The sequence below is a fragment of the Stenella coeruleoalba genome (assembly GCF_951394435.1).
Source record: "Stenella coeruleoalba genome assembly, chromosome: 17".
NCBI classification, from domain to species: Eukaryota; Metazoa; Chordata; class Mammalia; order Artiodactyla; family Delphinidae; genus Stenella; species Stenella coeruleoalba.
In genome coordinates, this window is record NC_137163.1 from 65291946 (window position 1) to 65319037 (window position 27092).

Genomic DNA, 27092 nt, shown 5'->3' on the forward strand with positions numbered 1-27092 from the left:
AAAAAAGACATCTGCAAAATTGGCGTTAACATATTTACCTTATAAGACATAGTAAAGACTAAAACAGATCTGCAAAATCTGCAAAAAAAAGAGACATCTGCAAAAAAAAGAGACACCTGCAAATTGGCATTAACATATTTACCTTATAAGACATAGTAAAGACTAAAAACTAACACGGTGCTGTAAATCAACCATACTCCACTATAAAATCAATTTTTTTAAAAAAGATACAGTAAAGACCAAAATGTTACTGACCTGGATTCTTAGACTCTTTAGTCAAGAGAAATTGACAAGAGGCCGGACGAAACATTCAGGCAAGACTTTATCGGTGTTACCAAGTCCAAGCTCATACTGCTCACCAGGCCAATAAATAGAGAGACGAGCTGCTGGGGCAAGGAGCGGTGACTTTATTCGGAAAGCTGGCAAACCGAGAAGAAGGTGAATCCATGACCCAAAGACCCATCTTGCTTCTTTCATACTAAATGGGGACAGAGTAAAGTCAAACACTTCCTGGTTCCCATCAGCCTCTAGAGGGGGTGTGTTAACGTCTATCTGACTGCAGTCGTTCACAGATGGGCCTGCTCACGTGTTCCCTGTGAGCTGAACAAAGGTATTTTAGATTAATGCTCATTACCTGGGAGGCAGAATTCCCAGAGATGGGCCATTATGTATAATTTAAGCTTGTAAGCAACATCCCTTTAGTGATTAACTTGTAATAGAATACAAAGGTTCAGTCCTATTACAGTGGGACTTGTGCTACAGCACCAGGGAGAGAAAACAAGTAACAGGTGTCCTTGTTCGCTCCCCAAGGAGCGCGAGCTGGTCCTTTAAGTGGTATAGCGGTGGGGCGGATCAGTGGGTCCCGGCTGGAGGGGTAGCTTAGGTTGTCGGCCCAGCCCCGACGGTGCTGTGCGCTGGGATCATGGCAGGACCCTGCTTTGCTCCTGGCACCTCAGAAGTGGCAGTTGGGATTTGGCCTTTTTGTATCTTGTTCATAACTTGTCCCAACTGCACATGCACACAGTTGTTTTTAGTCCCTAATAGTCTCTTTGTATTCTGTTGCTTGAGGAGCCATCTGTCCGGGTGCAAGCACTCCAGTAAAGGGTCCCAGGTCCCAGGTCCCAGCCTGTCTCAGCAAGAAAGAGCGTAGTGATACTCCTAGCACGTTGCCTGACCCGAATAGGTGCCCGATCCATAGTCATTCTCTTGTTCCTCTTTCCTTTCTTCTCTCGGGATGTGTACGGTTCAGTGTCTACCTCTGAATGCTGCTGCAGCAGCTCAAGGCAGAGATGAAACTGTCAAGACGGTGAAGGCTGGCAGCAAGCTCACGGCTGCCACGCTCCAGGCGTTTTCAGAAACCGTGAGTGTGCCTGCCCTCCTGATGGCTTTATCATGCGTACCTGCAGCCGGGGGAGCTTGATTCTGTCGCACCATTTGCTGGTTATTTTAGAGGATCACAGGGGCCGGGATCCTCAACATAAGAGAGCTGGAGAGGCCAGGGATTTGCTCTCTGCCCTGGGACCCCCTCCTCGAGGACCTGTGTGGGAACCTCATGCTGAGGGGTTGCTCCAGCTCAGGCCCTAAAAAAGAGCATTGAACCCAAGAACTCCTTAGGCCTTTTCACTTTTTGCTTTCTAAAAATCCCTTTGCCTCTGATAAGCTTTGTAAATATTTATATTCTTGTAGTACTTTTTTCATTCTTTTAATATTTTAATTTCTGGTTTGTACAGCTTGATGGAATATTCATTACTCCCTGCTCTCTTTGTCTGTCTTACTGTTTTTACCATTTAGTCTAACTTAATGCTTTTTTTGTTTCTAAATCTTGTCTACTTATTTTAATTTCATGTTTTTCATAAGCAGCTTTGCTTATAATTATAATTATATATATAATGTAGGATAATTTCAGAGAAATCACATTTTACAAGCAAGCAAAATGAATAATTTTTAGAGATTATACTCTCATTCACCCAAAGATAATCACATACAACCTGAAGTTGTGTACACTTTCAGACCATTCCCCTGGAGAAGTATCCTAAATTTCCTCTTAGTGTGGCTACGTTTATCCTTTTTAACAGTGTATATTTCTTGTTTTGTTTTAGTATTTTTCTAATTCTCTGGTTTAGTGTTTCACCTTTGACCTCTTTATTTCAGTGTCTACACTGTATTTTGGCTTTCCTTAACCTAACACACTTTTACCCCTCTTATTAGTTTTCTTATACTATTTATGTTCATTCTAGCTTTGAAAGTCCTTGTTACTATTTTGATTACGTTTTTCATTTACTTTGCTTGTTATCTTCTAGGAGGTTTCACTTTTTAATTTTTTTTTCATTCTGAGTTTATGAATGACCCACAGATAGAATCCCCAAACAGAGATGGTTGAGGACTCGCAACAGGCCTTCAAGCTCCTCATGATAGAGGTCATACCCGCCCTCAATGACGAATCACCTAAAAGTTACTGGAAGCAAATAAGAAAACCCATAGATTGAATCTACTCTGAAGGATTATAATAATTTCCCCCAAACGGGCATTATTCTTGGGCCATTGGAACAGTATGGCTTTCTTCCACACGTCTCCTCCGGTCCCACAGAATGTGAGTTATATGGCCCAACAACTAACGTACAGATCATCAGAGACATTCAGAAAGAATTGTTTGCTACATAATCGGATGCCGGGGAGGAGGAGGGTCCATACAAGCAGGACTCTCAGGGTAAAGCCTGTCTGGTGTTTACAAGGAACCTGAAGACATTGAAACGTCCGATAACATTCCATGAAGAGAGCCATTATTGCACGCTCCACAACCAAGTTTTTCGAATCATACATCCACTTGTCCCCAATCTTTTATCACCAATATCACTCACCATTCATTTAAGCAGCATCCCTGGAGACCCTTCTTAGTGTCTAAGTCTCCTCAACTCCACCCCTTTATTAAAAAGACCAAAGATAAGTTAACCCACGTGGAAGCAAATATCCCTTGTAGGGGCCCCCAACAATGGCTGCTTCCGTTTTGGTTTGGTTTTGTTTTTTTAATCATAAATCTGTTTTCCACTCCAAAAGTCTTCAACATACAGAGAAGCAGATCAGACATTTTCTTCTGATAATGCTAGATGCCCATTGGATTAGTTTGTGTCCCTGAAAAGTAACCTGGTGAATCTAGTCTGATTTCCCTTATTTGTGGTATCTTTGATTGGATACTTTCTCCACCGCCTAGGCCTATTCAAGAAAGAAATTCACTCTCTTAGGGGGAATTTTCTCACTGACATCGCCATCCACCAACCCGATATCTGTACCCCAGCACTCTCCCCCCATTCTTTGTCCTGTAAGAGCTCGGGTTCCTTTGCATCCCTCATAAACATCAGTCTCCACTCTCTCCAACAGGCATGAACTATCCTTAGCCATTTAACGCTTTACTATGTATTGCCTTTATGTTAATTATTTGGTCTAAAGGGCCTGAAAACTCTCATATCAAAAAGAATATAACCATTCCATGCTTTTATCTGAGTAAATTAGACTGCTCATTTCAGGTCAAATCATGCAACTAACAACCCCCAAGATGTGTCATCTCAAACTGATTAGATTCTCAGGAAAGTACCTTTATGAACAACATTCCTCTTATGGAATGTGGCCAAATCACATCCTAAATGTAAAGATCCAAAACGGACACCTCTTCACCTGGAGGTTAGCAAGGGTTCCATCTCGGCGGCTGTAAGGAGGAAACATCCTCATAGACGTGAGGATAGGACCGGCCTTCCGACTCAGACCCTGTTGAGGGGCTGACCCTGAGCTCCTGAACTCACTGAGTGAGGAGCTCTTCCTTCTCATCTTGATTTTTTTTTCTCTAATAAAATGTACAGAATATGCCTGGATGTTTATGCTCAATTGAAAACCAAGAATCTCCGCTTGTTTATTTAAAAACTTCCCATATTTTCCAATGCCAGATGTGGATAAGAATTGTCCCTGTGGTTCATGAAATCATAAACCATAACATTTGCTTGAGAAAGCATCTAGTTCAGTTCTTTGGTTTCACAGATGAGGAAACTGAGGGCCAGAAAAATTAAATGAATTTTCCAACACCACAGGATCAAGAATCCAGGCCTCAGTAATTCCAGGTCAGAGATTTTCCCACGACACGATCCTTCCCACACTCAGTGAGCGTCTGCACCCTCCCCCTTTCCCCGCCTCCCCCAGTCAGAGTGCCAAGGACTGTCTGCATTTTGCTAAATGCAGCTTTCAGTTCCTCGCCAACTTACTTGGATCAAGCTCCACAACCGCCTGTGCGTTCAAGCTGGGACGTCTTCTGTGGCAGCTTTAGAAATAGCCACCTACTCCCTGTTAAAGAAAGGGGACAACACAAAAATGAGATTCCCCCATAGGACTGCGCTGATTTCTACCAGCGTCTGGTAAAGAACTGCTTACCAGTCTATCCCCCAACTAAACTGTAATCCTCTCAAAGGCAGCACCTCTGTCTTCATTTACAATTATTTGTCTTTCCATTTTAGTCATCTTCCCATCCCCAAACCAAACAATGCCTCACACATTATTAAAATAATGACCATGCGTCCTTTATGTCACACTCTTTCTCTCTATGACGGCAAGTGAGCTGCTAACAAATTCCCTGTGTGTGGCCGCAGTATCTGCCCTTATTAACCGGGATACTGAAGCCCACTGGTCACCCGCCGCTTAGAGCAGCAGCGCAGTTGCAGCACTCCTGGAGATGACACGGAAATCATTCAATACCTGATTATAGCACCACGCTGCCAGCAACTCTTCTATTGCTTCCTTCCTAAAGGAAGTTCATGTTTGGGCTTCCCTGGTGGCGCAGTGGTTGAGAGTCCACCTGCCGATGCAGGGGGCACGGGTTCGTGCCCCGGTCCGGGAAGATCCCAGATGCCGCGGAGCGGCTGGGCCCGTGAGCCATGGCCGCTGAGCCTGCGCATCCGGAGCCTGTGCTCCGCAACGGGAGAGGCTGCAGCAGTGAGAGGCCCGCGTACCGCCAAAAAAAAAAAAAAAAAAAGGAAGTTCATGTTTGATACCATGGTTCTTCACAGGATGGCCCAGCCAACATTACGTGCCTGATTTCCTGCCCACACTTCCCTGTACCTGACCCTCCCTGCCTCCCCACAAGGGCCATGTCATTTACACCTTGCTTCCTTTTCAATGTATTGTTCTTTTTATTCAGGGTGCCCTTCCTCCTCTGCATCTGGTAAACTAGGCCTACTTCCACATCCCATTTAAATATCTTCCCCTCCATCCATAGCTCATGCTCCCCTCTCTGAGTGCCCATGAGATTTTGTAACATTTTGAGTTGTTTACAAGTTTTGTCCCCAAAGAAATACCTCTGAAGGTATTCTTGGGAGGGTCAGAGGCTTAATGAACTAGCTACCACACCAAGTCTGTGGGTTTTCAGAAATGCAAGTCACTCACTTTTGGTAAAGTTGATGACTCTGTTCTCCTTGGATACATCTTCCATTTAGATAGAGGGGACATCTGTGTTCATTCACTGAACCAATATGCATCAGGTGCCTCCTACGTGCTACACATCATTCCAGGTGCTGGGATGGAGCAGGAAGCCAGGGGCCCACAGCCTGACACAGAGCCTTTTACAGGAGAGCCTCCCTGGCGAAACATTGGCAGGGATTAGTTAGGTGTTAGATCCATTACTTTATCAGAGAGTCTGTGGAAAGGTGACCGGGAAATAAGCCTTGGGTTGAAAAAGAAAACTACTGAAACTAATTTTAGCCAGAAAAATCCCACACCCTCATTCTCTAACTCTGCCTGCACTCGGTGACATGACATGTATCACCGTTAAACAGTTAAAGGAGGAATTGTTGAAGAATTGTTCCCTGGTTCATGAGGCCTTTTTTCCCTACTCTTTTCTTTGTAAGCATTTGCCTTTGAAGCTTCCTGCTGTGCGACCTTCACGTTATACAGGAAAGTATCAGGCCAATGACTTCTAAACCGGCATGAAAACAACGCCAAGAGTTTATAGTTTCTGAGCATCAATCCTCCTCCTGACCTGAAAATAAGCTTTGTGTGAAAGAGATCACATTCAAAACACAGCAGTGCTTTTCAAAGCACCAGACAGGACTGGAGTGTGATGTGCTCACTAACTTGAAAATTGCGGGAAGGGTTGGCTTTGAAGTACATTGCTGAGCACGGCACATGGATGCCAAATGTCAGCCCTTCACAGCTTACAGGACGGGTGCCCAAGGGAGACCTCCACCCAGCGAGCCCCTCGGCTTCTGCCAGCCTCACACAGGGCTAACTGGAGAAGTCACCTCCTGCTGACCAGGAAGGAGGAGCTTCAACTACCAAATGCAGTGAAGTTTCCACGTGGAAAGGCATCTGAGTGATATGCCAGTCAAACCAGACAGCTTACCAAGCCTTTCCTCTAGTTTCTTTTTATTTTTGTTGTTACTGTTGTTTTGTTTGTTTGTTTTTGAGCCAACCTGAGAATTTTTTTAACTTTTTATTTTATGTTGGAGTAGAGTTGATGAACGATGTCGTGATAGTTTCAGGTGTACAGCAAAGTGATTCAGTTATATATATACATGTATCTATTCTTTTTCAAATTCTTTTCCCATTTAAGTTATTACAGAATATTGAGCAGAGTTCTCATGCTATACAGTAGGTCTTTGTTGGTTATCCACTTTAAATATAGCAGTGTGTACACGTCAGTCCCAAACATGTCAAATCCTCTAGTTTCTATTTTCACGCCTGTATTTCTTACAGCATGAGTTTCAGTATTTTCACTTTACTAGTACTATCAATGGTTAGGAAGCTTCATCCAGTTGCATATGTAAAGGTGAGTATAGTTTTTTGAGGGTTTTTTTGCAGTTACAGTAATATGAATAAGAAAAAATAAAAAGGGAGACTATATAAAACAGGAGTTGCCCATTGAATGCAAAGGGTTTGCCTTTTATTTTAGACCATTTCACATAAATTTACTTAAACGTACAATAAACAGAATTAGAAAGCTAATTTTGTATGTTGTCAGTAGAGGGACAGAATATACTGAAAAGAAAATTAATGTAAATGCAACTTGAATTACTTGTGAAAAAGCCAAAACCTACCACAACTTTAGCCCTTATTCTAAAATTATATTAAATGTAAATCATTTAAAGGAATGGAGGGAGGGGCAAGATTGGTGAAGAGGATTAAGGGACATAAACTACTAGGTATCAAAAAAATAAGTTTGAGGGTTAATATACAGCACAGGGAATATAGCCAATATTCATAATAAGTTTATATAGACTAAATCTATAAAAATATCAAATTACTGTGTTGTACACCTGAAACTAATATAATCTTGGGAATCAACTATACTTCAAAAGAAAAAAACACTTGTTTAAAACAAACTCTCACCAGGTATCATGGGCCTTTCCTTGTCACCTTTACTAGGATAGCATTATGACCTCTGACACAGCCTATCAGGATATAATGGAATTAGCTATACTTACTAAAATGACAAGGAATTCCTTACAGGGTATCCCAAAGGCCTGAAAACAGTAGTGGAATTTCTCTTAGGCCCTCATGATATCCAGTATTCAATTACACACTTAGAGAATCTGACTTGGTGTCATCTTATCTACTTTTCTGTAAACATTTGAAACACTCTGCTAGATATTTTCACATACATATTTGATAATTAAATAGGGAAACCCAAACAAATCCAACTTTTTAAAGCTGATCTCACGTATTTTCTGAACAGCAATTCAGAAATTACTGAGAGTTTGCCTATATTTGGAACATTTGGAACAGGATAAATGGTTACATTTTTAAGTTTACCTAGAATGCCCTTCTTCTATTTTGTAATGTTAGCAATAATGGTAACAGTGCACATTTGCTTACCACCTTACAATTGACAAAGTAGTTCTACATCCATCATTTCTTCCAGGAGGCCATAGGCTCCACCATGGCAGAGTCAAGTTGTCTTGTTCAGGGCTGTACCCCTTGTGCCTCGTGCAGTTAAATGCCAACTACTTCTATTTTTACATAATGAGTAATTTCATTCAAGTAGGCATGCCAGGTATAAATATTCTCATTCTAGAGATGAGGAAATGGAGGCTCAGAAAGGCAAACAATATGTACATAGAGGGCTTCCCTGGTGGCGCAGTGGTTGAGAGTCCGCCTGCCGACGCAGGGGACACGGGTTCGTGCCCCGGTCCGGGAAGATCCCACATGCCACAGAGCAGCTGGGCCCGTGAGCCATGGCCGCTGAGCCTGAGCGTCCGGAGCCTGTGCTCCGTGACGGGAGGGGCCACAGCAGTGAGAGGCCCGCGTACCGCAAAAAAAAAAAAAAAATATATATATATATATATACATATATATATATATACACATACACACATAGAAGTGAAATAAGTAAGTGCTCAAGCTAGTTCCAGAGCTAGGCCTTCTGATCCCAAGCCCATTTCTTTTCACTGACTGAGCCATGTCATCTTGAATAATTTTGTTTTTTAGTCACTGTTAATCTACAAACTGTTAGCTTTTTTTTATCATGTCACTTGATCCATGTGCTGGCCCCGTGAGAAGAGTATGGGACATAGCTTTTCTATTTTGTTGTTGTGAAAACTGAGACTCAGTAGGGTCACAACGTAGAGAACAGACTTGTGGTTGCCAAGGCGGGTGGGTGGGGAGGGATGGATTGGGAGTTTGGGATTAGCAGATACAAACTATTAAACATAGGATGGATAAACAACAGGGTCCTACTGTATAGCACAGGGACCTATATTCAATATCCTGTGATAAACCGTAATGGAAAAGAATATGACAAAGAATGTATATATGTGTATAAAGGAATCCCTTTGCTGCACAGCAGAAATTAACACAACATTGTGAATCAACTATAGTTCAATAAAATAATTATTATTAATTTTTTTTTTTTTTTTGCGGTACGTGGGCCTCTCACTGTTGTGGCCTCTCCCGTTGCAGAGCACAGGCTCCAGACGCACAGGCTCAGCGGCCATGGCTCACGGGCCCAGCTGCTCTGCGGCATGTGGGATCTTCCCGGACCGGGGCACGAACCCGTGTCCCCTGCATCGGCAGGAGGACTCAACCACTGCGCCACCAGGGAAGCCCTAAAATAATTATTTTATTTTTTTGTTGTTGTTGTTTTGCGGTACGCGGGCCTCTCACTGTTGTGGCCTCTCCCGTTGCGGAGCACAGGCTCCGGACGCGCAGGCCCAGCGGCCATGGCTCACGGGCCCAGCCGCTCCGCGGCATGCGGGATCCTCCCGGACCGGGGCACGAACCCGCGTTCTCTGCACCGGCAGGCGGACTCTCAACCACTGCGCCACCAGGGAAGCCCTAAAATAATTATTTTTAAATATAGCAAAGTAGGGTCACAAATCACCCCCACTAAGAAGCTGCAGGGCTAGAAACAGAGCTGAGATTGTCAGAGTCACGCTCAGTGCCCATCTGGCTGCTTCTCCGGTTCCTCTTCCCAGCCCTCCAAGAGGCAGCTCTCATTTTCACATGTAATGACTGTAAGTCTGCAGTGGGCAGGCCATGGGCAGCCTCTTTGGGGACATATGGGACCGACGGCCCTGCTCCTTGAACACGATAAGACTCTTCATTACCTCATCCAGGGCGAGACACAGTCTTGAGGGCACTAGCCCACTGTGGCCCCCTCTGCCTGGCAAAGCAATAAAGCTATTTCTTTCTACTTCACCCAAAACTCTGTCTCTGAGATTTAATCTGTCACCGGGTATAGAGGCCGAATTTCGGCAAGAGGATCACCTCGGTGCTTTTAAAAAATTCCAATGCCTAATCGCACCCAGATGAATTATGTTGTCCTTTTTTTTTTTTTGGTCAACAGAATGAGATGGGCTCAAATCACTTAATAATGATACGTAATTTGTCTCTATGATTTCCTGTTGTGAATTAAGGCATTTCAATCTTTTCTATCTAGAGTCAATAAACAATTGTCTACAGAGAATTTCTAATTTAATGTGAAATAACCTGAAATGTTCTCACAATTATTTAGGTGAATAAACTGTACCCTAAATTCAATGGACACTAAAAATAAACTTAGTATCTTTTTTTTTGGAGGAGAATTAGTGAAAAAGAATGAGAATGAACTTGGTTCACTTTAATACATAATTATTTTTAATTGGCGACAATGATACAATGTTATGGTAAGAACTGAAATGCTTATTATCAACTACCAACATAAGCTACTGCAGTGACATATATAGTTTGTAAAATATATAATGGGAAATACATGCAGTGGCTATGTTCTAAAAACACGTTTTTGTTAGGTTATGGTGCTACTTCCTAAAAGTGAGGAACACTGGAGTTTGAAACTGACCACTTTGTCATTAAATTACTTTGACAATTTCAATGGTCTGAATTTGTAAATGACATGAAACAGCTACTACAAGAACAAAATTGTCTGATTCTTGTTACTCTGTGGTTGCTCTGTATTTCAGGGGCAAAAGCAGTTTCTAGAAGTCACTGAGAATCATGTATGAACACATTAAGGTTTTTTTTCCACCATGAAGCACAGATCAAAAGGACTCCCTAAAGCCATGTCTGTCCTTTATTTCTGCTAGTATAATTGCTAATCTATTTGGTGGAATACTGGCATTTTACTTTTTTCTAGTCTCATGATTATATTACTTTTTTTATCCTTGCTGTCTAAAATGCCAGCAGTAGGCCAGAATAGCTCAGGGACTTTGGTCATAATAAAAACTTAAAATTAAGAGTGACATACAGATCTCATGGTATGGTGGAAAAAAGAAACAAATGGATTAGAAGCTAGCTCATTTATGTATGAGTTAGAGCAAGCTGCAAACAATGAGATAAAAGAAAAAGTAATTTTGGGGGGAAATCCTTAAATAAAAGAAAATTAACTTTCTCACTCTGACACCAATTCAATGTACAGTAGTCCCCCCTTATCCATGAGGGATACCTTCCAAGTGGATGCCTGAAATCATGGGTAGTACCAAACGCTATATCTACTATGTTTTTTTCCTATATATACATACTTATGATAAAGCTTAATTTATAAATTAGGCACAGTAAGAGATTAATAACAATAGTTAATAATAAAATAGAACAATAATAATAATATACTATAATAGAAGTTATGTGAATGCCATCTCCGTCTCTTTCTTTCTTCCTTTCTCTGTGGGTGTGTGTGTGTCTCCCTGTCTCTCACTCAAAATATCTTATTGCACTGTACTCACCCTTCTGCTTCTTGTGATGATGTGAGATGATAAAATGCTTACATGATGAGATAAAGTGAGGTGAAGCATTGTGACTTAGCATTAGACTACTGTTGACCGCCTGACCCAAAGTCAGAAGGAGCGTCATCTACTCCGGGTGATCCTGGATCATCGAGCCAGGATGATGTCCATGGTTGGATGTCAGGAGCAGATGATGTCGACAGTTGGGGATGCCAGGTGAGACAGTGGGATGGTGTGAGATTTCATCATGCTACTCAGAACAGCACACAATTTAAAACTTCTGAATTTTTTTACTTCTGGAATTTTCCATTTAATATTTTTGGACCACAGTTGACTGCAGGTAACTAAAACCATGGAAAGCAAAACCACAGATAAGGGGGGACTACTATCGTCTATTTTATCAGAATTCCACTGGTGTATCAATATTCTTCACTTTCATGTGTTCTCACTAACCTTTAGGCACTCCCTATGCAGAATAAAAGTACAATAGGGGAGAAGCTTCACCAACAGCTACATTCATAGCATTGCATGTGGGAATGGTCATGGACCTTCTCAAACTCCACACAAGTGATACCCAGTGATAAGCTCTCCTGTTGCTCAAAGCATCTGCCCGTAAATCCCTTGGAGTGATTGTTACACATGCAGATTCCTGAGCGCCTCTCCACAGTGAGGTAATCACAATCTCTGCAGGTGGGACCCAGAATTGTCCACTCTCCGACAATTCTTACAAAGAAAATTTGAGAACCAATGGACCAAAAATGGACTCAAAGTTATTCATATTATCTCCAGTCCTTTAAAGAAAAATGAGGTGCTTGCATCTGACCCTGACCCCCAGGAACTAAATTTTGATGCAAATCTTAAGTTTGGCAAGGAAATATTCATTTTCCATTTCAGTTAGAAAGCATTGTGTTATGAGGTGGGGGCAAGGTGGCAAACCATCAGTATAATTGGAGGCTTAAAAGCAGAGTCCTTGCACTCCTTGAGAGAGTTGAACTCATTACCTCCAATCACTCAGAGAGGAAGTACATTCACCAAAGAGCATGCTAAATGCCTGCAGGTCCACAGGAGGCCCTCAACTGAGACATGCCTTGTGTAGAAATTGGATAATTAGAGACTGCATGTTCAATTAAATCTGAGGATCAATGAAGTACTAAGAATTATACAGGGTGCTAAAAGGCTGAGCCTAGAAACCTTTGTTATTACTAACTATGAGAAAAAGAGCTCTTCTGAAGTCTGAAGTCCGGAGTGTAGCTTTAATGCCACTTCAATGGAGGTAGTGTCTTGCATTTTGTGACTGTTGTTTAATCTAGCAATTTTTTAATTGTAAGTACCCTAGTTACAAATAATGCAGGCTCTTAACAGGAATTTAATGGTTGGTGGGTGGAGGATTCCTGCTCACCAAATGACCTAAAATATATTTCCTAAATTCTTCTTTTAGCAACGATCCCAACTAGCCTTCATTCTGCAATGGACAAATTTAAAGGTACTAACTCTGTAATGCTGTGACACTGCTTCCAATTTAAGTTTTGTTTCTGATGCTGGAGACAACTCTACTTTGTCTTCTCATTTAAATCACTGTATAGAAAAGCAGTGTATAATATTGAGTGAATCAAAACTATCAGGCAATTAAAATCTGCTCAACTGGGCTTCCCTGGTGGTGCAGTGGTTGAGAGTCCGCCTGCCGATGCAGGGGACACGGGTTCGTGCCCTGGTCCGGGAGGATCCCGCATGCCGCCGAGCGGCTGGGCCCGTGAGCCATGGCCGCTGAGCCTGCGCGTCAGGAGCCTGTGCTCCGCAACGGGAGAGGCCACAGCGGTGAGAGGCCCACGTACTACAAAAAAAAAAAAAAAAAATCTGCTCAACTAATTAAAATAATATAAATATCAAACTTTCAGGTCCTAATTATTTTTTCTTGAACTTGCAGCAAAGAATAAGACTAACAGGTAGCCCATATACGACATATTCTCATTTTGCATCTGAAATGAAGAAATCAACCTATTTCGACAACTTGTACAAACATTCTTTAACGTCTTCCAAGGAGAATACGTAAAGAGACATTCTAGATGTGACATGATTTTTATAATACTCCAAGTTGTTTTAGGATGAATTATAGGAAATACAAAAGCAAGAAAAGTAATTTATTCAATGAATTTTTGGTTTTTTCCTGATTGCTAGGTTTCTAGATGCTGTTTTCTACATGCTTGGCATATTTCAGTGATTAACAAAAAAGGACAAAAATTGTGCCTCCATTCTACTTGGGAGAAACAAATGATAAACATAATAAAAAAGTATATTGCATAGTTTAGAAGATGGTGATTAGTGCTGTGAAAAAAGATAGAGCAGAGTAAGAGGGCTTGGGAGTGAGAGAGTGGGGAAGCAGATTGCAATTTAAATAGGATTATCAGCATAGTCCTAAATAAGAAGGTGAAGATTTGAGCACAGACTTGAAGGAGGTGGGGTCATTACAAAGCAGATATTTATGGGTAAGTGTGTTCCACACTGAAGGAAAGGCTAGTGCAAAAGCCCAAAGGTGGGAGCAAGCCTGGTTGGTGTAAGGAATTACAAAGAGGCCAATGTAAAAGTGAAGGAAGGTGAGAAGGCATGGTAAGATATTAGATCAAAGAGTAAGGGGGAGGAAGTGGCAGACTATGTGGGGCCTTACAGTCCCGTTGCCATGATTTGGTTTATTCTTTGAGAGAAGTGGTGAGCCAGTGAACAGTTTTGAACAGATGTAACAGAAATGCACATAGAGACAGCCCCATGACCCTAAAGCAGTGCAGCCTAAGGTCAGATAGACCTGGGTTTGGATTTTTCTTCTACCTCTTACCAGCTCTATAACTCCTATTCAATTTTCTCATCTATAGAAAGGGGCGATCCTTGCTTCAGAATGTGGCTCTAAGTATTTACGGAGGTAATGTTCAAGCTGTCTGTCCCAAGCACTGTGTTTTTCAAGATGGTGGCCAAAAGGTATTTCCATCTTTTCTGCTTTTAAAAATCACAGCCAAGTAACATAACAAATCAGAGAAATCTGTACCACAAGATAAAGACCAAAAGTAAATGGAGAAATGGTAAATGGCTAAGAGAGAGGAAGCAGAGCAGACATAAGAATCTACAAAGGGAGATTGTTCCCACATTCAGGATAGCCCAGACCACCCTACTATACCCCTTGCCCATGTCGACTCCTAGATATTAAGAAATTGATGCTAAGGAAAAAAAAAAAAAAAACACCCTGATCATTCTCACTATAACTATCGCTATAGTTATTAACAGATTTGCTCTGTATTTATTTTTTGAAATGAAAACTATGGGCCCAAACATCTCCGTTCTCTCTTTTACTCACTCTGATGTAGCAATCCAGCCAAATATACCACCCTCATCTTAATCTTCCTAAAACCCAGCTTTGAACAACACATCCCTCAGTCAAACATCTTAAAGGCCTCTTTTGCCCACAGAAAGAAACTTACATTCCTTAAGCAGGTCCCTTGGTATCTCTCCAATATGATTTTATAAGGATTCTATGCCCACTAAACTATGTATTCTTTGAATATGCCTGTTCCTATGCCTTATTTAGTCTCTCTATTCAGAATTCCCTCAATGACCATTTTCCACTTACCAAAGTCTTACCGTTCCTTCAAGACCCAAGTTCAATTTTACATCCTCTACCACCACTTTTTCACCAAACCAGCTCTCAACAGCTCTCCATCTTCAGAATTATATAGCACTCTTGTCTGTGTCATTCATTTATACTTAGTTCCTGTGACTTTCTATTTTTATATATCCTTGTACACAATTTTCCTGACTCCCCACTTTCACTATAAATTCCAAAAAGGTTTCAAAATCTGGGACTCTCCAGAATGACTCCTGAAGCTACCAGTTTTCCCAAGAGCCCAAGAAATCAGAGTTCAAAAGCGCAGAAGGTTCAGAAGACTCAGAAAAAAAGCAACAAAAAAAATTAAAGATTCAGGAAATAGTGCCATTAAGAAGTCTAGAACACTTGTCATTATTTAGCTTAGAGAAGAGAAAGCTGGAAGAGACCTAAAAGTCTCTTTCAAGCATGAGGAGTTATTAGGTTTATGGCTGTTCTCAAAGTTAACTAAGATGGAACAAAGAAAAAGGGACTCACTGGAAGCAATGCAATTTGAGGGCTTAGCAGAGCCACTGAGAACAACTTTATGATCATGAAGATTCTGAGAAGCTAGAATGTACGTTATCAAGGTTAAAAAGTTTTCTTGAATTTCTTAAGTTTTTTAAAATAACCATAGGCTACAGGCCATTTGCTGGGGCTAATGGCGGACCGCAGGAGGGCTCACACTAAGGAGTATTTCGCAGAACATCTCCTTCCAGTGTCCTTGTCCTTGTGGTGAGCCACAGCTGCCCCCTGCTTCTGCAGGAGACCCTCCAACACTAGCAGGACAAGACAAGACAGTGAAAAATTTTGGAAAATCTACTCAAATTTCAGTGCATCACACTCCACTGTGTCCTCACCAAAGACTCCAGCCGTGTGGTTGACAGGGTCTTTGTGCTCCGGCCTGCTGTCAGGCCTGAGCCTCTGAGGTGGGAGAGCTGAGTTCAGGACATTTGACCACCAGAGACCTCCTGGTCCCATGTAATATCAATTGGTGAGAGCTCTCCCAGAGATTTCCATCTCAACACTAAAACGCAGCTCCACCCAACAAACAGCATGCTCCAGTGCTGGATGCCCCATGCCAAACAACTAGCAAGACAGGAACACAACACCACCCATTGGCAGAGAGGCTGTCTAAAATCATACTAAGTTCACAGCCTCCCCAAACCCACCACCAGATGTGGCCCTGCCCACCAGAAAGACAAGATCCAGCCCCACCCACCAGAATACAGGCACCAGTCCCCTCCACCAGGAAGCCTACACAACCCACTGAACCAACGTCACCCACTGGGGGCAGACACCAAAAACACAAGAACTACGAACCTACAGCCTGCAAAAAGGAGACCCCAAACACAGTAAGGTAAACAAAATGAGAAGACAGAGAAATACACAGCAGAGGAAGGAGCAAGGTAAAGACCCACCAGATCAAATAAATGAAGAGGAAATAGGCAGTCTACCTGAAAAAGATTTCAGAGTAACAATAGTTAAGATGATCCAAAGTCTTGGAAATATTATGGAAACAATATAAGAAATGTTTAACAAGGATCTAGAAGAACTAAAGAGCAAACAAACAATGACGAAAAACACAATAAATGATTTAAAAATTCTCTAGAACGAATCAATAGCAGAATAACTGAGGCAGAAGAACAGATAAGTGACCTGGAAGATAAAATAGTGGAAATAACTACAGCAGAGCAGAATAAAGAAAAAAGAATGAAAAGAATTGAGGACAGTCTCAGAGACCTCTGGGACAATATTAAACACACCAACATTAGAATTACAGGAGTCCCAGAAGAAGAGAAAAGGAAAGGGTTTGAGAAAATATTTGAAGAGATTATAGTTGAAAACTTCCCTAACATGGGAAAGGCAATAGTCAATAAAGTCCAGGAAGCACAGAGAGTCCCATACAGGATAAATCCAAGGAGAAACATGCCAAGAAACATATTAATCAAACTAACAAAAATTAAATACAAAGAAAAAATATTAAAAGCAGCAAGGGAAAAGCAACAAATAACATACAAGGGAATCCCCATAAGGTTAACAACTGATCTTTCAGCAGAAACTCTGCAAGCCAGAAGGGAGTGGCAGCACATATTTAAAGTGATGAAAGGGAAAAAAACTACAACCAAGATTACCCTACCCAGCAAGGATCTCATTCAGATTCAATGGAGAAATTAAAACCTTTACAGACAAGCAAAAGTTAAGAGAATTCAGCACCACCAAACTAGCTTTACAACAAATGTTAAAGGATCTTCTCTAGGAAGGAAACACAAGAGAAGAAGCCCTACAATAACAAACCCAAAACAATTAAGAAAATGGTAATAGGAAGATACATATCAATAATTACCTTAAATGTAAATGGATTAAATGGTCCAATCGAAAGACATAGACTGGCTGAATGGATACAAAAACAAGATCCATATATATGCTGTCTACAAGAGACCCACTTCAGACCTAGGGACACATACAGGCTGAAAGTGAGGGGATAGAAAAAGTTATTCCATGCAAATGGAAATCAAAAGAAAGCTGGAATAGCAATTCTCGTATCAGACAAAATAGACTTTAAAATAAAGAATGTTACAAGAGACAAGGAAGGACACTACATAATTATCAAGGGATCAATCCAAGAAGAAGGTATAACAATTGTAAATATTTATGCACCCAACATAGGAGCATCTCAATACATAAGGCAAATGCTAACAGCCATAAAAGGGGAAATCGACAGTAACACAATCACTGCAGGGGACTTTAACACCCGACTTTCACTAATGAACAGATCATCCAAAATGAAAAGGAATATGGAAATACAAGCTTTACATGACACATTAAGCAAGATGGACTTATTGGTATTTATAACATTCCATCCAAAAACAAGAGAATACACTTCCTTCTCAAGTGCTCATGGAACATTCTCCAGGATAGATCATATCTTGGGTCACAAATCAAGCCTTGGTAAATTTAAGAAAATTGAAGTCATATCAAATATCTTTTCCAACCACAACACTATGAGACTAGATATCAGTTACAGGAATAAAAATGTAAAAAATACAAACACATGGAGGCTAAACAATACACTACTAAATAACCAAGAGATCACTGAAGAAATCAAAAGGAAATCAGAAAATACCTACCAAAAAATGACAAAACACGATGACCCAAAATCTATGGGATGCAGCAAAAGCAGTTCTAAGAGGGATGTGTATAGCAGTACATTTCTACCTCAAGAAAGAAGAAAAATGTCAAATAAACAACCTAACCTTACACCTAAAGGAATCAGAGAAAGAAGAACAAAAAAGGAAAGAAAAAGAACAAAAAAAACAAAAAGAAGGAAAGAAATCATTAAGATCAGATCAGAAATAAATGAAGGAAAAAATAGCAAAGATTAATAAAACTAAAAGCTGTTCTTTGAGAAGATAAACAAAACCGATAAACCATTAGCTGGACTCATCAAGAAAAAACGGAGGGCTTCCCTGGTGGTGCAGTGATTAGGAATCCGCCTGCCAGTGCAGGGGACACGGATTCGAGTCCTGGTTCAGGAAGATCCCACATACCATGGAGCAACTAAGCCTGTGTACCACAACTACTGAGCCTGTGCTCTAGAGCCCGTGAGCCACAACTTCTGAGTGCACGTGCCACAACTACTGAAGCCTGTGCACCTAGAGCCTGTGCTCTGCAACAAGAAAAGCCACCGCAGTGAGAAGCCTGCACACCTCAGCAAAGAGCAGCCCCTGCTTGCTGCAACCAGAGAAAGCCCACGTGCAGTAATGAAGACCCAATGCAGCCAAAAATAAAATAAATAAATAATTTTTTTAAAAAACAGAGAGAAAAAACAGGAGAAGACTCACATCAACAGAATTAGAAATGAAAAAGAAGTAGCATCTGAGCCTGCAGAAATACAAAGAATCATGAGAGATTACTACGAGCAACTATATGCCAATAAAATGGACAACCTGGAAGAAATGGACAAATTCTTAGAAACGTACAACCTTCTGAGACTGAACCAAGAAGAAATAGAAAATATAAACAAAGAAATCACAAGCACTGAATTTGAATGTGATTAAAAACTTCCAACAAACAAAAGCCCAGGACCAGATGGCTTCACAGGCGCATTCTATCAAACATTTAGAGAAGAGCTAACATGTATCCTTCTCAAACTCTTCCAAAATATAGCAGAGAGAGGAACACTCCCAAACTCATTCTACAAGGCCACCATTACCCTGATACCAAAAGCAGACAAAGATGTCACAAAAAAAGAAAACTACAGGCCAATATCACTGATGAACAAAGATGCAAAAATGCTCAACAAAACACTAGCAAAGAGAATCCAACAGCACATTAAAAAGATCATACACAATGATCAAGTGGGGTTTATCCCAGGAATGCAAGGAATCTTCCATATATGCTAATCAACCAATGTGATACACCATATTAAAAAACTGAAGGGTAAAAACAATATGATCATCTCAACAGATGCAGAAAAAGCTTTCAACATAATTCAACACCTATTTATGATAAAAACTCTCCAGAAAGTAGGCATAGAGGGAACCTACCTCAACATAATAAAGGCCATATACGACAAACCCACAGCCAATATCGTTCTCAATGGTGAAACACTGAAACAATTTCCACTAAAATCAGGAACAAGACAAGGTTGCCCACTCTCACCCCTATTATTCAACATAGCTTTGGAAGTTTTAGCCACAGCAATCAAAGAAGAAAAAGAAATAAAAGGAATCCAAATTGGAAAAGAAGAAGTAAAACTGTCACTGTTTGCAGATGACATGATACTATACATAGATAATGCTAAAGATGCTACCAGAAAACTACTAGAGCTAATCAATGAATTTGGTAAAGTAGCAGGGTACAAAATTAATGCACAGAAATCTCTTGCATTCCTATACACTAATGATGAAAAATCTGAAAGAGAAATTAAGGAAACGCTCCCATTTACCACTGCAACAAAAAGAATAAAATACCTAGGAATAAACCTACCTAAGGAGACAAAAGACCTGTACGCAGAAAACTATAAGACACTGATGAAAGAAATTAAAGATGATACAAACAGATGGAGAGATATACCATGTTCTTGGATTGGAAGAATCAACATTGTGAAAATGACTATACTACCCAAAGCAATCTACAGATTCAATGCAATCCCTATCAAACTACCAATGGCATTTTTCACAGAACTGGAACAAAAAAATTCACAATTTGTATGGAAACACAAAAGACCCTGATTAGCCAAAGCAATCTTGATAAAGAAAAACAGAGCTGGGGGAATCAGGCTCCCTGACTTCAGACTATGCTACCAAGCTACAGTAATCAAGACAGTATGGTATTGGCACAAAAACAGAAATATAGATCAGTGGAACAGGATAGAAGCCCAGAGATAAATCCATGCACATATGGTCATCTTATCTTTGATAAAGGAGGCAAGAATATACAATGGAGAAAAGACAGCCTCTTCAATAAGTGGTGCTGGGAAAACTGGACAGCTACATGTAAAAGAATGAAATTAGAACACTCCCTAACACCATACACAAAAATAAACTCAAAATGGATTAAAGACCTAAATGTAAGACCAGACACTATAAAACTCTTAGAGGAAAACATAGGCAGAACACTCTATGACATAAATCACAGCACGATCCTTTTTGACCCACCTCCTAGAGTAATGGAAATAAAAACAAAAATAAACAAGTGGGACCTAATGAAACTTAAAACTTTTGTACACAAAGGGAACCATAAACAAGACAAAAAGACAACCCTCAGAATGGGAGAAATATTTGCAAATTAAGCAACCGACAAAGTATTAATCTCCAAAATTTACAAGCAGCTCATGCAGCTCAATATCAAAAACCAAACAACCCAACCCAAAAATGGGCAGAACACCTAAATAGACATTTCTCCAAAGAAGATATACAGATTGCCAGCAAATACATGAAAGAATGCTCAACATCATTAATCATTAGAGAAATGCAGATCAAAACTACAATGAGATATCATCTCACACTGGTCAGAATGACATCATCAAACAATCTACAGACAATAAATGCTAAAGAGGGTGTGGAGAATAGGGAGCCCTCTTGTACTGTTGGTGTGAATGTAAATTGATACAGCCACTATGGAGAACAGTATGCAGGTTCCTTAAAAGACTAAAAATAGAACAACCATATAACCCAGCAATCCCATTACTGGGCATATACCCTGAGAAAACCATAATTCAAAAAGAGGCATGTACCACAATGTTTGTTGTAGCACTATTTACAATAGCCAAGACAAGGAATCAATCTAAGTGTCCATCGACAGATGAATGGATAAAGAAGATGTGGCACATATATACAATGGAATATTACTCAGCCATAAAAAGAAACGAAATTGAGTTATATGTAGTAGGTGGATGGACCTAGAGTCTGTCACACAGTGTGAAGTAAGTCAGAAAGAGAAAAACAAATACCATATACTAACATATATATATGGAATCTAAAAAAAAAAAAAAAAAGGTTCTGATGAACCTAGGGGCAGGACAGGAAGAAAGACGCAGACATTGAAAATGGACTTGAGGACATGAGGAGGGGGAAGGGTAAGCTCGGACGAACTGAGAGAAGAGCATGGACATATGTACACTAGCAAATGTAAAATAGCTAGTGGGAAGTAGCCGCATAGCATAGGGAGATCAGCTCGGTACTTTGTGACCACCTAGAGGGGTGGGATAGGGAGGGTGGGAGGGAGACGCAAGAGGGAGGAGATATGGGGATATGTGTGTACGTATAGCTGATTCACTTTGTTATACAGCAACAACTAACACAACATTGTAAAGCAAGTATACTCCAATAAGATGTTAAAAAAAATAAAAATAACAATCGACTTTAGATCTGATATGTAAGGAGAATGGAAGTTGTCACTCTGTCCTTGCAGGAAAAAGCTGAACAAACTAAAAATCAACTACTTTTCTTTGACCCATCAGAGAACTATGATTACCGGGTAAAGGGCCACCTATAATCTGGAAAGACAGGTAAGTTCAGAGAGTCACAGCCTAGATCTGTTTACCTGAAGCAGAAGTTGCTGGATCCATAAACTGGTATTAAAACATAGATGGTAGTTTTGACCAGTTGAGGGAAGCTGAGTGTGGACTAGCACGCGAATGAGAAACTCCTGGGGGCAGCAGTCTTGGGGGCCCCCCCACGTTTGTGGGTTTTACCTCCAAAATTCCACTCGTTTCCCACAGTGAAGAGCTCATAAAGATCACTTGTGCCTTTGGCAGGGGGCAAGGAAGAGTAATCACCGTGAAATACAAAGCATTCTCCATCAAAAAGACCTACTCTCTAGGGAAGACTTTGTCAGAGCTTTAGTCCACCGAGGAAAAGGGCTTTTCTCCCACTGCAGGCCCCTCTGCCCTTCTCTTCTCGACTAAGGAATGGGGGAAGCTAAGAAACACATTGAAGGTCACAGGCCCACCGAAAGACTGAGATTTACACTATGTTATGCAACAGGAACTAACATAGTGTTGTAGGTCAATCACACTTCAAAAACAGGGATCAGATTTGTGGTTACCAGAGGAGGGGGGATCGGGGGGAGGGGGAATTGCATGAAGGCAGTCAAAAAGTACGAACTTTCAGTTATAAGATAAAATAAACACTAGGAATGTAATGTACAACACAATATAACACTGCTGTATGTTATATATGAAGGTTGTTAAGAGAATAAAACCTAAGAGTTCTCAGCACAAGAAAAGAATTTTAATTTGAATTTTTTCTGTGTCTTTAATTTTGTATCTATGAGATGATGGATGTTTACTAAACTTATTGCGATAATCACTTCATGATGTATGTAAATCAAATCATTATGCCATATAACTTAAACTTTTACAGTGCTGTATGTCAACTACAACAAAGAAAAGAATAAAGAAAAAAAAAGACAGATTCAATCATAAGATTAGGGAATGCTTCCCCTTCCCCACACCTTACACCAGCAGGGTTCCCATGTAATAACAGTGGATTACAGTTGAAGGAGATCCAAGACACAGACTTTCTCTGAGAAAGATGACTTAGGGAAGCCCTAAGTCAAGAGAGGAGATAAAAACAAGGTCACTAGAAGGATTTGAAGCCTCTGCTACCTATAGCCACAACAAACATTAATTATAGCCCAACTCCTCACTAGATTAAGAGAAAAGCTCACACTACAAGCCTATTTACCTTAGTTCCTTTTATAAAATCACATGTTATAAATCACGAACACCATAAATGAAGAATGTCTTTGATGGGCTCATCAGTAAAGCAGACACAGTTGAGGAAAGAATAAGTACACTCCTTTGAGGAGATCTTGAAAATAGGTCACCAGAAGCACTATTCCCAATAGCCCAGAGGTGCAAACAACTCAAATGTCTATCAACAGATAAAGGGGTAAACAAAATGTGGTACATACCTGCGGTGGAATATTACCCAGCCATAAAAAAGAGTGAAGTACTGATACATGCTATAACTTGAATGAAAATCAAAAAGATGCTAAGGGAAAGAAGCCAGACATAAAGGTCACAAATTATATGATTCCACTTTTATGAAATATCCAGAAAAGATAAATCCAAAGAGATAGAAAGTAAATTGGTGGTTGCCCAGGGCTGACAGGAGGGGGAAGTGGGGAGTGACTGCTTAGTAGGTAAGGAGTTTCCTCTTGACGTGATGAAAATGTTTGGGGACTCGATATAGATGGTAGTTGCACAATGCTGTAAATGTACTAAATGCCACTGAGTTGTACACTTTAAAATGGTTAATTTTATGTTTGTGAATTTCACCTCAATTTAAAAAATAAAGCAAAGAAAAAGATAGGTCACTGGAAATTTCCCAAACTGAAAAGCAAACAGAAAAACAGAATTAAAAACAGAAACAAACAAAAAAACAGAACAAAACCTCTAAGAACCGTGAGATAATTTCAAAAGATATAACATACTTGTCATTGGAGTACCAGAAAGAGAAAAGAAAACATAACAGAAGAACATGTGAAATAATAATGGCTGAGAATTTTCCAAAATTATTGACCGACACCGAACAACAGATAGAGAAAACTCAGATAACAACAAGCAGGTGAAATGCCAAAAAATCCAACCCTAGGTATTCCAACTGTAGACAACCAAAGGCAAAGAGAAAATCTTGAAAGAAGCCAGAAGTTAGAAAAAAAAAAACCCTTACTTATAGAGGAACAAGGATAAGAATTATACCCAAAACCATGCAAGCAATGTAAGAGTGGAGTGAAACATTTAAAGTGTTAAAAGAAAAAACGCCACCCACCTAGAAGTCTATATCCAGCAAAATTATCCATCAAGAATGAAGGAGAAATAAAGACTTCCCCAGACAAGCAAAATATGAAGGATTTCAGCAGCAGCAGACCTGCCCTGCAAGAAATGTTCAAAGAATTTCTTCAGGGAGAAAAAAATGACATCGGTCAGAAACTTGGATCTATGTAAAGAAAAGAAGGGTATTGGGGAAAGATAAATGAAAGTAAAATAAAGTCTTTAATTTTCTTATTTTTAATGAGTCTAAAATATAACTATTTAAAGTAATAATAGTAACAATGTACTGGGTGATTATAATATAAGAATAAGTGACAGGAATGGCAGCAATGTCATAAAGGATGTGAGGGAAGAATTGAGAATACTCCATTGTGAGGTAACTGTACTATATGTGAAGTGGTATAGTGTTTTCTGGAGATGGTCTTAGATTAGCTAAAAATAATAACTAAAAAGAGTTAAAGATAATTATATGCCTAAGGTTATTAAAATATAATTCAATGAAAAATCATAAAGAAGGAAAGTGAATTGTGTAATCCATAAATGAAAAGGCTTATGTACCCACCATCTATGTGTGGCGGGTAAGGAGCAGGGAAGGGTACCATAGTGAAGTATACTCAAGTAGTCGGAGATGTCTTGTCAAAGGGGATCAGGTATATCCTTTATTGCTCTTGAGAGTAGAAATGGTACCAAGAATTAAGAGCTATAGAAAAATAAATTTAGATTAATTAAAAGACAAATTTTCCAGGCATCAGAGTTGTTCAGATATAGATTGGACTGCTTAGGAGGCAGTGATCTCCTCAACAGTAGAACTTTTCAAGCACAGGCTGGAAGATGACTGGAAACGCTACTGTCGAGTACATCCTGCACTGGAGCAGCGAAGGAGAAGGGTGGAAAAAAAATGCTGTTTAAAATCACTTGGAAACTTACAACTCTATGGTTCTTCCTTTTGAGTACACTTCAGTGTTAGAATTCTCCCTCTTAAGAAAAATCCTATCTTGGATAAATCCTATGAAACTTGGAGTTTCTCATCATTAGTATAGTAATAATGGCAGTAAAGCAAATGAATTTTAAATATATTTTAATATATTTAGGGTTTGGATTCCTTGGCTGCAGGCAACTAAATATAACTGGTGACTGTGGGATATTTTAGGAAGAACATCAGAGGAATCACAGACTTGAATGAAGCCCAAAGAACCAGGTTGACCACAGGAGTCCTCAAGGGAGCTCCCGAAGGCTAGGAAATAAGAATCTTGACTACAGCCTCATAACAAAAAGAATGAAGCCAATTTTCCGCTGCTATGATGAACATATTCCAGCTATTATTTATTCTTAGCCCTCTCAAGATACAAAGTCGCAGTTAAAGTGTTTGATTGGCTCTGCTTAGCCCACGGACAGACACTGGCTGGGGGCGAGCGGGAAGGACAGCCTGGGCGCTAGGGCTTTGACTTCTACTGGGCAGCAGGCACTGGCTCACGCTTTCTCTCTCTATCTCAGTCAGAGTCACTCAGGAAAATGAAAGCTACGCTAGTAATTTTCACAGAGAGATTTTAATAGAGGCAATTTGAGGACTGAAAAATCAAATAAGAATGCTATAGAAATACAGAGGTGATAACTGCAGGAAGCATTTACTATGCCAGGGCTGCCAGAACAAAAGGAAGAAGGTAAGTTATCAGAATCCAGAAGTAGGAGAAACCTTGCCTTGCTGAAATCCAACTTCTAAGAAAGAAAACAGAGTCCAGCTGCTGCTGGCCTGTTAAAAACTCAAAGGAACAGTCTGCAAATCTGTACTCAGACCTCTGAAGAGGGCGTGCTCTGCCAGGCTGTGGCTGGTACCCTTAAGCCTGGTTCTTGAAGTGCTGCTAGAAGCTGGACACTGGAACCAACTACTGCTAAAGGGGTGAAACACCATTACCAAGGCATGGAAGACAGGAACAGCTAGTAAACAGGAAGGAACAAGTCCCTTCTCCTTCCTCCCACCTTCCAGTCTCCCTCTAGTAGCGCTCTAGAAACAGGAAGTCAGCTGACAAAGGAGAAACATTAATTTGCATAAGCCCAGCCCCAATATTACAAAGCCAAGCAGAGTGTAGTGGATGAGAGCTGAGAGACAACGGCTTAATCACTGGAACATCATTCTACCAAGACCAACACAATGATGGAAGCAATTGTGCAGAGGTAGTGGGGTTGCTGATAAAAAGGTGAATGGTCGCTAGGCTGCTCAAAGGAACATGGGAACTCCAGAAGACTAGGCTATTTATCTCCTAAGGGTCTACTAGAGGACAGACACCACAGTTTCTATAAAGTTGGCAAAAATATTTTGATTTTTGGATTTAAGAGCTTTGTTCAAAAGGAACAAAATTGGGTCATTTGTAGAGACATGGATGGACATACAGACTGTCACACAGAGTGGAGTAAATCAGAAAGAAAAAAACAAATATCGTATATTAAGGCATATATGTGGAATCTAAAAAATGGCAAAGATGATCTTATTTGCAAAATAGAAATAGAGACACAGATGTAGAGAACAAACGTATGGATACCAAGCGTCAGGGGGATGACTTGGGAGATGGGGATTGACATATATACACTACTGATACGATGTATAAAATAGATAACTAATGAGAACCTACTGTAGAGCGCAGGGAATTCTACTCAGTGCTCTGTGGTGACCTAAATGGGAAGGAAATCCAAAAAAGAGGGGATATGTGTATACATATAGCTGATCCACTTTGTTGTACAGTAGAAACTAACATAACATTGTAAAGCAACTATACTCCAATAAAAATTTTTTTTTAAAAAGAGCTTTGCTCAGTTATGGCTTTTGGGGTGAAGTTAAAAAATACATATATAATGCTTTACCCACTCAAGGTATAGCTCAAAGTATGTGAAACAGAGAGAGAGAGAGAGAGAGGGAGAGAGAGAGAGAGAGAGAAAGAGAGAGAGAGAGAGAGAGAGAGAGAGAGAGGGAGGGCAAGCATACAGCTGCAGAATTAAA

General features: G+C 40.3%; 1 protein-coding gene across 1 annotated transcript in view; it reads right to left on the bottom strand.

Moving 5' to 3' along the window:
• Positions 1–4267: 4267 nt before the first annotated feature.
• Positions 4268–27092, bottom strand: part of XKR9 (XK related 9) — a 207568-nt gene continuing 184743 nt past the window's right edge. The window contains exon 13 of the mRNA XM_079902495.1: positions 4268–4326. The gene's annotated coding sequence lies outside the window, so the exon portion shown is untranslated. The remainder of the gene's footprint in view (positions 4327–27092) is intronic.